This window comes from Myotis myotis, unplaced genomic scaffold, assembly GCF_014108235.1.
Source record: "Myotis myotis isolate mMyoMyo1 unplaced genomic scaffold, mMyoMyo1.p scaffold_m19_p_2, whole genome shotgun sequence".
Classification (NCBI taxonomy): domain Eukaryota; kingdom Metazoa; phylum Chordata; class Mammalia; order Chiroptera; family Vespertilionidae; genus Myotis; species Myotis myotis.
This window is the reverse complement of record NW_023416324.1, coordinates 4809046-4823547: the sequence shown is the minus strand read 5'-3', so window position 1 is coordinate 4823547 and position 14502 is coordinate 4809046. Positions and strand designations below refer to the sequence as shown.

The 14502-nt window shown below is 53.3% G+C and overlaps 1 protein-coding gene across 9 annotated transcripts in view; it reads left to right on the top strand.

Moving 5' to 3' along the window:
* The window catches only part of CASZ1 (castor zinc finger 1), a 149143-nt gene that overhangs the window by 4373 nt on the left and 130268 nt on the right, over positions 1–14502 (top strand). The window contains exon 1 of one of the 9 annotated variants that reach the window (XM_036347388.1): positions 10879–10900. The exons of the other annotated variants lie outside the window; for them this stretch is intronic. The gene's annotated coding sequence lies outside the window, so the exon portion shown is untranslated. Of the gene's footprint in view, positions 1–10878; positions 10901–14502 lie in introns of those variants that run through there. 9 annotated transcript variants of the gene reach the window in all.

Here is a 14502-nt window from a genome sequence, read left to right as displayed (position 1 = left end):
TTCCATTCACTTTGGGGAGGGGTGAGCCACACACAGGGCATTTGGCTTTCATAAATAAATTTATATCTGGCCAGAAGGTCCAGTGCTAAATAAGAGCACACTTCAAAAAAAAAAAAAAAGAAAAGAAAAGAAAAAAAAGAAACCTCAGACTCCACCCCTGCCATAGGAAATAAAACAGGGGTAATTCTTGACTCCCCCCGCCACCCCCCCCCCCCCATTCTGCTACCCTGCTTCTCTTTTAAATTATTCCATTTTGGAAGGGGGTAGAATGGGTGTTGCTTCTCAGCTCAAGGGAGAATTGCTATATTTTAAAAATTTGTTTGATTTGGATTGCAAACAGAACAGAGGCTTAAGCACAGAAAAGAACACTGTAGCTTTAAACTCAGGAGTTTGCATATTCTCCTTGTATCTTTCCCCTTTGCTAATTATTGTGTTGTTTTCAGAGCAAATATGTCATATCCATGGCGACCGGGCAGGTTTATTGTCTTTCTGAAGCAATAGCTCACATAAGTAATTAATGACTTTCTTTTTTTTCCCCTGGCTTAGGTTAAACAGATCATTCAAGGAAAGTCATCTCTCTCTCTCTCTCTCTTCTCTCTTCTCTCTCTCTCTCTCTCTTTCTTTCTCTCTCTCTTTTTTTAGCCTGGTGACATAAGAACATGAGTTAGAACAAGAAAATACTTTAACCAAGAAGTCAACAGCTTATTTTCCTCTTATTTCTTTTAAAAGCTGAAGTGTCAGCTTTCAGGCATATGAGGCTGTCATTCTTGCAGCCGTGAGCAGTGCAGCCTATGCCTGGGTTGGAAATCCATTTGAAGGCTGTGCAGCCGGGAGCTGTGGGCAGGCTGGGGAGTAACCTGGAGGAATTTGCTTTTGAGGTGGGGGGAAGCACTCCAGAACGAGTATTTCTCCTGTATTTAGCAGAATTTAATTAAATTGTTTACGGGAAAGAATTAATGAGTTGGTAGCAACGCTCCCCCCACCCCAGCGCACCCCTTCTTTTTCCAAGTCTAGTTAATTGGAAAGGCAAAGTTTTTCTTTTCGATTCACCTTGAGCTTCAACTTTCTCCAGCCTCTATCTCAAGTGCTTTTTCCATGGAAAAGTACCTTTTGGAATCCCCTCTGGTTAATATTTCCAGAATTCTAGTGGGGTTTTGTTTTGTTGTTGTTTTTTTTCTCCTTAGGTCTACAACTCAAAGGTGATTTCTGCTTCTCAGGAATCAAGAGCTATGATGACTGGATTTTTTAAAACTTTTTTTTTTTTTTTTTTGGTGGAGGGTGGCTTTTGAGGATATAAAATGATATAGATAGCATATCTCCCTTCTGTATCTGGTGACAATATCGGGGAAGGTAGAAGCAATGTTTTCCTTTTTTTAAAAAAATCACCATTTATGTTCCTCCCTTTTCAAGTGGACCTTTTGCTAATAAGAAGCCTTATGGTGTCCCCCCTGAACTTTAGAAATATACTAGATGTCCAACAGATAATCTCCAGCAGCAACTTTGCCTCCTCCCAACAGACATGCCCCCCCCCCCCCCCAGCAGGCATTTGAACTCTGTCCCCAGCTTTTTGAAAATTCATGTATAGACAGGGGGTTTTGTGTGTGTCCTTAGGAAAGGGGAATGAGATGAAGAGAAAAGCTTTTATATTATATTTATGCTCCCACATGATTAAAAAGGATATCTCCCCCCCCACCCCCCATGTGAGGTAAGTTAAAAAAGGCTGTGAGTCGACTGAATGAATCTTCCGGCGTTTGGCTTTAAAAATAAAAAATATCAGGCAGAAGAGAGATTTATTTGGTATCTGGTTTCTGAAGAGGAGAAGAGAAGGCCGGGCAAGTCTGATGCTAGACTCCAGCGGAGTTGTAATTGAGCCGGTAACCTCTGGATGTCTATATCAGAAAAACAGACATGAGCAGAGGGAACCGGGAGAGGCAAACAAGCCTGGTGGAGCAGGGAGCTCGGGGAGAGAGAGAGAGAGAGAGAGAGAGAGAGAGAGAGAGAGAGAGAGAGAGGAGAGATTTAATTTATAGACATTTTAAAAACCGTAATTTCATTAGGATATGTTCTTCCCCTTCTGTGAAGGGCAGCCCGGCAGCCCGATAAGGCCGGTCCCTCTGCCGGGATGCGTGGTGTGGCTTGGTGGGTGTGAACTTGGGCCATCCTTACCAGCTCTGAGGATTTGTTCCCGCTCTGCCCACTTTCTGCTGGCTTCCTTCTTTTGAAATTAAAAAGTCTCAAATAGCTGAAAGTTAGCCGTGGTTTCTAGCTGCCTGGTGATGTCCCCTGTGGGTACCACGCCGATCAGTGCGCGGGTCTGTCTCCTGCCTGGACTTTGGCAGCTATCCGTGTGTCTTCCGTCTGTCGCCAGGCCGCCCGTGGTCCCAGCCACCGGAGGCCACTGGGGAGAGGCCCCCTCAAGTTCACCAAGTTAAGTTACTGTGTTTCTGAAGCCCCAGTGTTTCGGGGGGGGGGGGGGTAGCTAAAGTGTGTCATAAATTCTGCAAAAATTAATCAACCGTTTCAGAGCTGACGTTACCGCGGCGGTGCCGGCAGGCCGGCCCTGCTCCTGCTCCCTCTGTGCAAAGTGCAGCAGCGTGGGGTGGCCTGCGCGGTGGGAAGGGAATGGGGAATTATTGTTGTGTTTTTTTTTAAAATCTGAATAATTGAGAGCAACTAAGGAGAGGGAAGAAGAGAGAGGGATTTACTGCATCTAAATCCTCAAGGGCCCTTGTTCCATATTGTTGGAATTTCTTTTCCCTTTTGGTCTGGATTTGTCCTGTGTGTCTTTGGTGGAGAAGACACGTAGAAAAAGAGCAAAGGAGGGGGGTGGGGGAGAGAGAGAGAGAAGGAGAGTAGAGAGAGGGGGTGGGGGGAGAGAGAGAGAGAGAGGGAGGGAGAGATGTGGCTCCTTCGGAACTCATTATCATTCTTAATAAGTCTTAAGGAATAAAGAAGAGCACTGAGTGTAAATGCTGGGTAATCCTAACACTTCTCAAGGTGAGAGGAGTCTTGAGGACACAGAGCAAAGAGAGAGCAGAGGAGGGGGGTGGGAGGGGGAGGCCCAAGGAGCCCTGGGGGAGTGGCAGGCCCAGGGTCCAGGAGGCCTGGAGGCTGGGGTGGGGGCACCCAGAGGAGCAGCTGGCTGTCTGAGATGACACGGGGGATCTGCAGGAGAGGGGGGACCTGCTGGGGCTGGGAGCAGGGCGATGGGGACGTGTGCCCTGGGGCAGCCCTGCCTGGGGCTGTTCTTCCTGGGCTCTGCGCCCCCCCCCCCCCCAGCCGGTCCAGCCCCTGTCCCTGCCTCAGGCTCCTGCGGGCTCCCCTTATCGTGCTCTCTGGGAAGCCGGGAGACAGAGCAGCGGCCAGAGCTCAGCTCCGGACACTAGGTGGCTTAGAGGCTCTTGGAGGTTCTTCCGAGAGCCGCGCTGGCTTCCTCTTGCCTTCCCACGGGTGGGCTCCTCCGTGTGTGTGTGTGTGTGTGTCCTCTGCTGGGCCTGTGGCAGCCCTGGCGGACTGGCCCCGGGGCATGGCACAGCTCCCAGGCCGGTGCTCCCAGGCCCGGCTTCCAGGCCAAGCGAGGATGAGGCCGGCGCAGCTCCCTGGGGGAGGAGGCGGCCGGTCAGGGCCACTGGCAGGAGGGACAGCTGGAGGCCAGCCCTGTGCTCTCGGCCACCTGGGCGCGAGGCGCGGCTGAACCCATGGGGATTGTCTCTACTTCTTCCCTTTTTGAGTTCCTGTGCCCCCTGTGAGAATCCTCTTAATAATAAAAAAAAAAATCTCATAAGCATAAATACCGCTTATACTTTAAGGGGTGTCACAGATCTTATAACCCGGCTAAGGATCCTCTAGGGCGCCTTGCTCTGGTGGGCTTCTTTCCAATTCTCCAGGACCGTGGGGGGCGGAGGGGGCAGTGAGGAGGCAAAATCGGTTATGGCAGCCACTCCCACCGCTGGCTGCCACAGCAGCACCGGGAGAGCAGGGCTGCCCGGATGGTGACACAGGACCCCCCGCAGGTGGGTCGGGGCCATGTGCAGGCCCCCCCTCTGAGGAGCCATACCTGCCCAGGTAGAGGCCCCACTCCAGGCCAAAGGCAGCCTCCCCCTTATCCGTCCGGCATTCGCTAGGACTGAGGGTGTCTGAGGAAGGGTCTTCGCCAAGGTCATTGCAAACCACGGATCGATTTCTCTGGGGACAGAGGTGGGCAGGGAGACACCATTCAGGTTTGACCTGCTATCGTCAGGCTTTGCATTTTTTTTAAACTATGTTTCTTTTGGAAAGCAACTTCGGGGAGCATGCAAAAGGGGGTGCGTGGGAGTTGGAGATGAAGGCTGGTGACTGAGCTGGTGGGAAGCCCGGAGGGAGAGCAGGATGGGTTAATGGCGGTGGATTCTGCTCGTCTGTTGTTTAAAAGCAGCAATAACCAAATTGCATGCCCTGCGTGTGCCTTGCTGACGGGATTTACCGAAAGGAAGCCGCGCGGCCTCTCTGCTACTGGTCTCGGAGTGTGGGTGAGCGTGTGTGTGTGCGCGTGTGTGTGTGTGTGTGTGTGTGTGTGTAAATGAGAAGAAGGGGTGGGGGATTAGCTCTGCCAGGCTGGCACCCTTCCCCAGCACTAATTGCTGGCAGAGTACCCACAGGGGCTGTGCCAGCGTCTCCAGCTCCGCCCGCACCCCTTGCTCGCGGGGGAGCTCAGCTGTGCAGTTGCTATAGGAGGGCCATTTCCGGGCCCACTAGTCCCAGCGGCTCCTGAGGGAGTTTCAGGGAAATCTGATCCTTGGGGGGACCCGGCCTGGGATGCTGGGATGGGGTGAGACTTGGGTGGTCCAGGGCTCCGCTTAGGGCCAGTCGCAGGCATCAGGAGGCCCCATCTCAGTTCGGGCTCTGCAGTAAGTCACTGTGTGACCTTGGGCAAGTCGGTGGACCTCTCTGGGCCCCAGTTTCCTCTCTTTTCGAATGTCCTCTGACCCCACTGCCTTCACAGGGTCGCCCTGATGGCCAGCTGGCCTCGCAGCTTGAAAGGACGGCCCTTGAAATAATTAAGCCTAACGGAGAATTTGTCATGCTCCCCTGGCCAGTGCAGGGTGCCCCAATGTCAGCTAAGCTGGTTTTATATAAAGTGCCGTCAGTTTCAAAGGGGACCCCTGTGACTTCCACTCCGGAAAGCCACGGGCCTGGAGGTCGTGTGTGGTGTGGGGGTTGCATTTTTTGTATCAGGTGGCAGGTTGGTTCTCTTATCCCTGGGAGGCTGGGCTGAGTTGGCTGGGGGTTTTTAAGGCAATATTGGGGACCCCTTTGAGGGTGTGGGGTGTACTTAGCTGTTTTGAGCCATGGGTCCCTTGAAGAGCTGTATATATTCTAGAGATTATGCATCCTGGGCCAGTCAGCTGGGAATCAGAGTTGTGGCTTTGGATCAGTTAGTTAATTAGCCTGCACCTTGGTTTTCTCATCTGTAAAATGGGGATAGCAGAACCCACCTTTCTGGGTTGGATGAACTAAGACACGTGACGTGTTTAGAACGGGCCTGGCACCTGTGTGGGGTGAGTGTGGATGCACTTGCTGCACACCTGGGAGCACACTGGGTGGGAGAGGAAGAGAGCTGGCCCTCTGAATATCGGGGGGCTGGGACTCTGCCAGGTGCAGGGGCTGTAGAATTCCTCGATTCTGTGTTTCACCTCTCTGGCCTGCCTTGGGGTTCTCCTGGTATTTTTGATGATGAGTCCGAAGAGGACAAGAAGCAAGACAGTACCCACATCTGGAGTCAGACCCCAAACAAGACAGGGGCCATTGGTCCCTCTTCCCCGTGTGGCCAGACTGATGTTCCCAGAGCTTGGGGCAGGGGGCGCGGTTTGGGACTTTGGGACAGGAGGCAAGAGGGTTGGGGTGGGGTGGGGGCAGACCCTGGGAACCGGTACGAGGGGCCTGTGCTGGCACAGCCTGAGAGCTTAGTGCCGGGTGCCCGGGGGTCCCCAAAGGCTCCGCTCTGATGGAGACGGTGTGGCGGGCGGAGGTTGAGAGCGTGCCTTTGGCGTCAGGTGAGCCCCATGTGAATCGTGTTTCTCCCAGCTGGGCAGATTCAGCCCTCAGCCTTGGTTTCCACAATCTGTAAAATGGGGATTGGAATTCCTCTCCTCTGAGAATTAAGCAGAGGACAGTCATCATAGCTAAGGCCTGCTGAGGTTCGACTTGGAACATTATTTCACGGAGTGCGCCAAGCCCAGGGAGCAGCGCGCAGTGGGGGCTGCGGGGTGAGGGTGAGATGGGTAACAGGCCAGCCTTGGGCCCGAGGTGGGTCCCTGGGTGATTGGAGCTAATTGCAGGGGCTTAAGTGGAGCTGAGCCTCCCACCCTTGGGTGATCCTGTGTGCGGAGGGTGGGGGGGGGGACCTCAGGCTGGGTGGAGGTGGCGGGGCGGGGGGGGGGGGGAGAAGAGGCATTGACCTAAGAAGGCAAGGGCATGGGGGCTGTGCAGCGGGAGCACTGGAGGGGCGAGGGGCACTTATGGAAGATGAGGTGTATGAAACCCCATCAGCCTCTCCCATTTCACTGCGCTATGCCAAAACACTCCGGTTCCTGTTTCACTATCTGCGATCTGGGAGCAGGTTAATTTCCATTACGAACTCCAGGCCACGTGCTCTGAGGATTTATCTAATTAAACTGATGCTTTTTTTCTAAGAAAGAAAGAGAGAGGGAGGGAGGGAGAGAGGGAGGGAGGGAAGGAAGGAAGGAAGGAAGGAAGGAAGGAAGGAAGGAAGGAAGGAAGGAAGGGAGGAAGGAAGGGAGGAAGGAAGGAAATAAATTGGTCCGTGTGGCTCAATTGGTTGTGGTGAGGTTTCGTACATCAGAAGGTGGTGGTTCGATTCCTGGTCAGGACACATACCCAGGTTGTGGATTCGATCCCCGGTTGGGACGTGTACAAGAGGCAACTGATTGATGTTTCTCTCTCTCTCTTTCTTTCCCTTCCTCTCTGTCAAATCAATTTTTTTAAAGAAGGAAGGAAAGAGAGAGAGAAGGAAAGGAAGGAAGGAAGGAAGATGGAAAGAAAGATAAGATGGACGGGAGGGAGGGGTCCGCTGGCGGCAGGCCAGTGATCTCTGAAGGGCCATGACAGGGTGGGAGAAGCTTTGCACTGAGGCGGAGGCCTTCCTGGGGGGCCATGCTCCCGTCTCCTCGATGCTTTTAGTTTATTTCCTAACCAGCTCCTGTGCTGCATGGAAAAGGGCAGCTGGAGGGATTCTGGGTCTGTGCCGTCCAATGCAGGAGCCACTAGTCCATGCGACAGTTCCAATGAAGTGAAATGAGAAAAGCCAGTTCCTCGGCGAACTGGCCACCTTTCAGGTGCTCCATAGCCACATGTGGCCCGTGGCTCCTGTACTGGGCAGCACAGATAAGGACGTTCCCGTCACCACACAGAGCTCTGCTGGGCGGGAGGGTGTCAGAGGGATGCTTCCCTCAGAGCTCGGGCTAAAGGGATGACCCCAAGGGACAGGGATGGAGGTGGGGGCTGGGCGGCAGGGCCATACCCGAATGTCAAAGGGGGCTCCCTACCTGGTGGTGCTGGGGTGCCTTCTCTTTAGATCCCACTGCGGGTTCTTCTCTCCTGGGGGAGGGTGACGGGGTGGGGCCAGAGTCAGGCGGAGCGGCTTTAAGCCTTTCTCCCACTCAGGCCTGTGTGACCTTGGGTCTGTCTGACCCTGTGGGGCTGGGTTAACAGTGATCAGCACCTGCCTCGTTGGGTCCTCGGCATCATGAGGCGAGCTGATGAGCTTAAGTGCTTAGGCCAGTGATGGCGAACCTATGACACGCGTGTCAGAGGTGACATGCGAACTCATTTTTTTGGTTGGTTTTTCTTTGTTAAATGGCATTTAAATATATAAAACAAATATCAAAAATATAAATCTTTGTGTTACTATGGTGGCAAATATCAAAGCATTTCTATGTGTGACACGGCCCCAGAGTTAAGTTAGGGTTTTTCAAAATGCTGACAGGCCGAGCTCAAAAGGTTCGCCGTCACTGGCTTAGGAGCTAGTGCCCGGCAGTGCGCGAGCGCTTGAAAAGTGGGGACCACCATGATTATAATGATCACGATTATTGAAGAGCTTTTGTGGCTGCCAAGTTCTGAGGGACACTCCCCGACCACATGCTGATTTCTCCATAATAAAAATTTTCCAGAATTAGTTGAAATGAGTTCTTACCCCTCCCCCCCCGCCCCGCCCCCGCATCCCTTTCTTCTGGGAATTTTTTTGGATCCTTTTTTTCCACCTCTCACCATCCTTCCTTTCTTTGGGTCAAAAGGAAGAGTTGGAACTTTCCCCAAATGAACTCTTTAAAAAAATTTTTTTTTATTATTATTGATTTTTAGAGAGGGAGAGGAAGGGATAGAGAGAAACATCAATTTGTTGTTCCAACTTATTTTATTTTTTTAATATATATTTTTTGTTGATTTCAGAGAGGAAGGGAGATAGATAACATCATTGATGAGAGAGAATCATTGATTGGCTGCCTCCATGGTGGTGGTGGGGGAGGGGGATCGAGCCCGCAACCCGGGCATGTGCCCTTAGCCGGAATCGAACTTGGGACCCTTTAGTCCACAGGCCGATGCTCTATCCACTGAGCCAAACTGTTGAAGGCTGAACTCTTCTTTTAAAATATATATTCTTATTGATTTCAGAGAGGAAGGGAGTGGGAGAGACAGGTAGAAACATCAACGATGAGAGAGAATCAATGATTAGCTGCCTCCTGTGCACCCCCTACTGGGGATCAAGCCCACAACCCAGGCATGTGCCCTTGACCAGAATCGAACCGGAGACCCTTCAGGGCGCAGGCCGACACTGTATCCACCGAGCCAAACCGGCTAGAGCCCCCAAATGAACTCTTACAGGTCCTACTTGTGAGGGGGCCCATACCCTGCCCAACACACATGTGCCCATGCGCGCGTGTACACACACACACACACACACACACACACACACACTTCTCCACTGGCCAAACTGCGTTTGAAAAACCCCCAAAACATTAAAGAAGGGGAGAGCAGATGTGGCCCTGGCAGGGCTGGCGGGCTGCGGGGGGCGGTGGCCCCTGGGAGGGGTGTGTGTTTATCCACCCAGCGCCCTGGGTGCTAATGTGGGCTTTGGGTCCGCTGCATTGTGCAGGCTCCTCTCCCCGTGAAAAGGCAGCCGAGTCAGTGAGTTCCGAACGGATTGGAGCTGACAGTGGGTGAGAATTTGGCAGCGGGTGGAACACGAGCTCCCCACCCGCGGCCCCCACCTAACACACTCGCCCATCCCTCCCTAAACTGCCAACGCTTGTCTGCTTTTTAGAGGGGTTTTGAAAACAATTAGGATTTCTTTTTGTACATTTCACCATCATCCGCAGGCTTCTGCCCCAGCCTCCCGCCCCCTCCAAGGGGTCGCTGCACTCCCCCCGCCACCCCTGTCGCCTGGGTGGCTCCGCCAGCCAGCGATCCCGCCAGCGATCCCGAATGAGTTAAGGGCTGAATCAACTCGAGACTCAGCTGTACATGTTACTCTGGTTCCTGAATGAAGCGATGTGCTGTGCTCAGCACGATTGGAGACTGTCTGCCCCCATGGCCCACCCGCCCCCACCCGCGGGGCTCCACCAGCTTCCATGGGACCTGCTGCTGGCAATGGGGATGGGAGGTGGGGGAGGGGGTGTGTGGTGTGTGTGTGTGTCGGGGGGCGCTTGTGGCCGAGGCTGTGGGGACCTTGCCAGGTGCCCTCCCCATGGCCAGCCTCCTGTTAGAGACCTAGTTCAACGTGAAAAGGAAGGGCACACCATTTTTGAGCTGGCATCATCCCTGGTTTGCAAAGAAGGCCTGAAATTTTGAAGGTTTTCATATGCCAAGGGCCCTCCCCTCCTCCAAACCAGTAAACCTGTCACTAGGTATCTACTGGTCCCTGGCCCCTGCCAATGGTCCCATGTCCCTACGCCTCCCCACGCAAACCTTGTCAGGAGACCAGGGAGGGAATGCTGCCACCTTGCTGATGCTCCTCCGGTCACCCCATACTTCTAAACTGGCATCACGTCAGCCTGACGTCCTCTCTCGGTCTGGGGGTTCTTTCTGCAGAACCACAGCCTGCTCTTGGGGGTTCATGTGTCACCGTGGCTGGGGTGCCTGTCAGGAGCGCCTTCTGGAAGAGGCCTGGTGGGGTGCAGTGGCTTTCGGGGCTAAGCGGGGCGTGCGGCCCCGTGCAGAGGCCCTGCGGAAAGGTGGTTAAGTGCACAGGTTCAAGCTCCCACTTCCATGGACCTTGGGCACCAGCCACCCTTGGAGCCTCAGTTTCCTCATTTGTAAAAGGGGCTAATCATAGAGCCTGTGGCATGGGGTTGCTGTGAAGATGAAGCAGGATGTTGGGAAGGTACCTGGCCCACGGTGACAGGAGCGGCTATTGTTGCTATTACTACTCCCTCCTCCCCACCTGTCCTCAGGAAGGCAGGCAGGTGGGGGCTCAGGCCTGTCCCCGTGTCCACCAGAATCCTGCGAGCAGAACTGCTGAACCAGCAAAGCAAACATGTCGGCCCAGTGCCGGCCGGAGGGAGCAGGGAGAAGGCGTGCTTGCCCAGGGCTGGGCTGGGATCCCCGAGGGGGCGGCCCAGGGTGGAGTCGCTCCCAGACGCTGGCGCCATCTTGGTTTTCCTTGGCTTTTCCTCCGCAGTTGGGAGTGGCCCTTGCCCTCCCCCGGGAGCAGGTGGCCTTTGCAGCCTGGCACCTGTTCCCGAGGGCGGCTGCCAGGAAGGTGCAAACCGGGGATCGCCCCGTGTGTCCTCCGAGTCCTCGCATGAGGCCTGCTCGCTCCCTGGAGGGGCTCGGCTGGGCCTGTCCTGGTGGAGGAGGTCACAGAGGGGCTTGTCCCTCGCCCCAGAGCCCCCTCCTCACCCTCCAGGTGAGTCACAGAGAGCCGGGACCATCCTGAGCTCTGTGTGCTGGGGCCTTGTTTGTGGGGGGGGTGGGGAGGAGGACATGGGGTAAAAGGTGGGGGTGAAACAGGAGAGGGTACAGGTGAAGCGGCTTATTTTTGTCCCCACGGGGCAGCAAGCAAGCCGAGTGGATGTAACATTTTCATTTTATTGAAGGAGGAAGGAAATAGACATTTACCGAGCACCCACGACGTGTGAGCTGCTGTGCTGTGACTTCCCGTGGGACTGAAAGACACAGCCGGGCACAGGTTCAGGCCCCGCTGTCCCCGTCAGGGAATGTGCTCAGAGAGGTTAAGAAACTCACCCGTGTTCTCCCAGGTGGTTCAAGGAGAGCCGGGGCGTGAGTGCAGGTTGGCTGATAGGACTCTGAAACGCCTGCTGCTGGGAAAACAGACCCAGATTTTAAACTGGCTTTGAAGTTAAATAAAAGGGAAAATATGACCAATCATTTAACGAAGGTAACAGCACCTGATTCAGTATTTACTGTATCTGCTCCTGGTGCCTTTTCCCTTTGGCGACCGTGAATGTTTCTATTTGTGCATTTTACATAATTGTAACCATAAGAGGATGAGGCTGCGCTGGAGGCCCAGGCCGAGGTGGGAGGGTCTCCTGCGCCGGGGCCACTGGGGAGTGATTGATACTCAGCAAAATGGAAACCTGGTTTTGGCCTCGAGCCATGTGTTCGGTAATGAGGCTCCCGGAGAAAGCAAATTGGGTGAATGGGGAGGCGAAAAAGACCCCGGCAGGCCCTCCTGGGTTGGCTTTGCCCCGTTAAGTGGTAGAATTTTCCTTTTAACTCACTTCCTTCTTGCTTTTTGACAAATGGGAATATTTGTACCATTTTCCCAAATGACCTCCTCTCCTTGGGGTAATGAGAAAATGAAAGTCTTTGCTAAGTGCTTTGCGATATTCAGATATAAAGCAGGAGAGCAGAGCAGAGCGTCGTCACGGGCCTTTTGCTGCCAGGGCTGAGCTCTCTAAAGAGGAAGTGCAGCTCGCGGGGGTGAAGGTCAGCGCGAGGGTGAAGGCCATTGCTGGAACCGGCCCGTCTCTGGGCACCGGGGCAGGGGCGTGCGTGGCCCGCTGCGAGGCGGGCAGGTTTTGGTGGGGCCTCGGCCTGTCCTCCAGGGCCAAGGCGATCTGGCTCGCTCAGGCAGAGCCCCCACCCACCCTGGCTGGCATCACGTGGCGAACGACTCAGTTCGCGGAGAGGTCTCCCCAGGCCCCCTTCTCCCTCTCCCGCTCATAGCACCAGCCCAAGAATAACACGGCCGAAGACATACTGTGCCACCTCTGCGAGTAATAAGCCCGAAGATGATTTCGAAACGTGGAAAAATGTTTATATTATGCGAGTGGGGGAAAAATATACCCACCGAAGGCCAAGTGCTGTGAACGCCGTGATAGAAACTATATAAAAATCGCGAATGCGTATGGACCAAGCTGGAGAGGTAATCCTCCAAAGTGAAAAATTACAGCGTTCGTGTGCCGGTACTACGGTGATTTGTTCTTTATTTCCTAACATTTTCTTTAAATTCTCCCCTATGATTAAGAACCAACAAAGCCAAGGTGTCGGCCCAGCAGGGAGCCCTGGGGAGGGGGAGGGGAGGGGAGGGGGCGGGGCGGGCGAGAGGACGCTGGGATGCTGGCACCACGGCCCCCGCAGGGTGCTGAGCTCACCGGCTGTGCCAGCCACAGAAACCTATGAGATCTCCGGGAGCCCAGGCATATCGGTGACTCAGACCTTCGTGTTGTGCTGTTCAACAATAGCTTTTGTCCTTTGCCCAAAACCCTAGGCCAGCGTGTTAAAAAAAAAAAAAAAAAAAAGTATAAAATTAAGAGATAGTTTGTACTTTCCTTACCAGCCTGTGCCAGCTTCGGGCGCTTTATTTATTCAAGGTGGGGAGGCAGGGAAGGTGGGGTGGGGGTGGGGGGCAGACAGAAAGGCAAAGGAAAACAAGGTAGAACTCGGACAAGGCCCAAGAAACGTTTGGACCTCAACAACAAACTTTCTTTTGTTTCTCCCGTGGGGAGAAGAGCAGGAGGAAAAATCGCAGCGGGCCCGTCTGAACCAGAGTAAGCGCCTCGCGTTTTGTGCGTGGGGTTGGTTGCGCCTTGCAGTGGGTTTTGCCTTTTGTTTGTGGAACGTGGCAGCTATTTCGTGGTGTTTGCCTCTGGGCCAGAACGAGACGGGGTAGAAAGGGCTGGAGCCAGGACAGCTCGGCTGGGCTCTGGTGAGCGTGGATGTTCGCTTGGCTGTTCTGGCCGAGAATGCCCAACTGCCAGCAGCGGCTGCCCTCGCCCCCAGTTGGGCTTAAAGAAGGTCCCTACCTCCTGGAGTCCCAGAAGTGGCTCTAGTGGGACTCGGAATAGCTTGTGGCCGGGGGTGAGGATGAGCTTGCCTCGTCCTAGTTTGGGCCAGAACATTCTTCCTCGTGTCCACTGGACGACATTTTAAGAATAAGATTCAGGAACAAAGACCTTGGGAGGGGAGAGTTGGGAATGGGAATGTGTGTGTGATTGTGTGAATGTGAAAGTGTATGAGGGATTGTGTGCAGCTGTGTGTGAGACTGTGAGACTGGTGTGTGACTCTGTGAGTGACTGTGTGTGAGAGACTGAGTGGTTGTATATGTGATTGTGTGTGGTTGTATGTGAGATCGAGTGATTGTGTGTGACTGTGAGGTTGTGTGAATGATTGTGTGACTGAGATTGTGAATGAATGTGTGTGGCTGAGTGATTGGGTGTATAACATGGAGTGATTGTGGTTGTATGTGAGGTTGAGTGGTTGTGTGGCTGTGAGATTGTGTGAATGATTGTGTGACTGTGAGATTGTGAATGGTTGTGTGTGACTCTAAGTGACTGTGTGTATATCATGGAGTGATTGTGTGTGGTTGTTTGTGAGGTTGAGTGGTTGTGTGGCTGTGAGATTGTGTGAATGATTGTGTGACTGTGAGATTGTGAATGGTTGTGTGTGGCTGTGAGTGATTGGGTGTATAACATAGAGTGATTATGTGTGGTCGTATGTGAGGTTGAGTGGTTGCATGGCTGTGAGATTGTGTGAATGATTGTGAGATTGTGAATGGTTGTTTGTGACTCTGTGAGTGACTGTGTGTATATCATGGAGTGATTTTGTGTGGTTGTTTGTGAGTTTGAGTGGTTGTGAGATTGTGTGAATGGTTGTGTGACTGTGAGATTGTGAATGGTTGTGTGTGGCTGTGAGTGACTGGTATGTATCATGGAGTGATTGTATATGAGATTATGGGTGAGATTGTGTGAATGATGGTGTGACTGTGTGAGATTGTGAGAATGATTGTGTGTGACTGTGAGCGGTTGTATGTGTGAGACTGAGCTGCTGATGGTGTATGTGGTTGTGTGTGCACATGTCTCCCTTTAGTCTTAGTCACTCTTTTTTCTGGTTGTACTAGCCCGGCTGAGTAAAACCCAGGGGACTTGCATCATTTTTGTCCTGCCTCCCCTTGTCCCCTTTCCCAAACCAGCTCTCCCAGTGAACCCTGAGGCAGCGTGGACCCTGGGCTGGTCCAGCATTCTTTCTTCAAAATTGGTTCGAAGG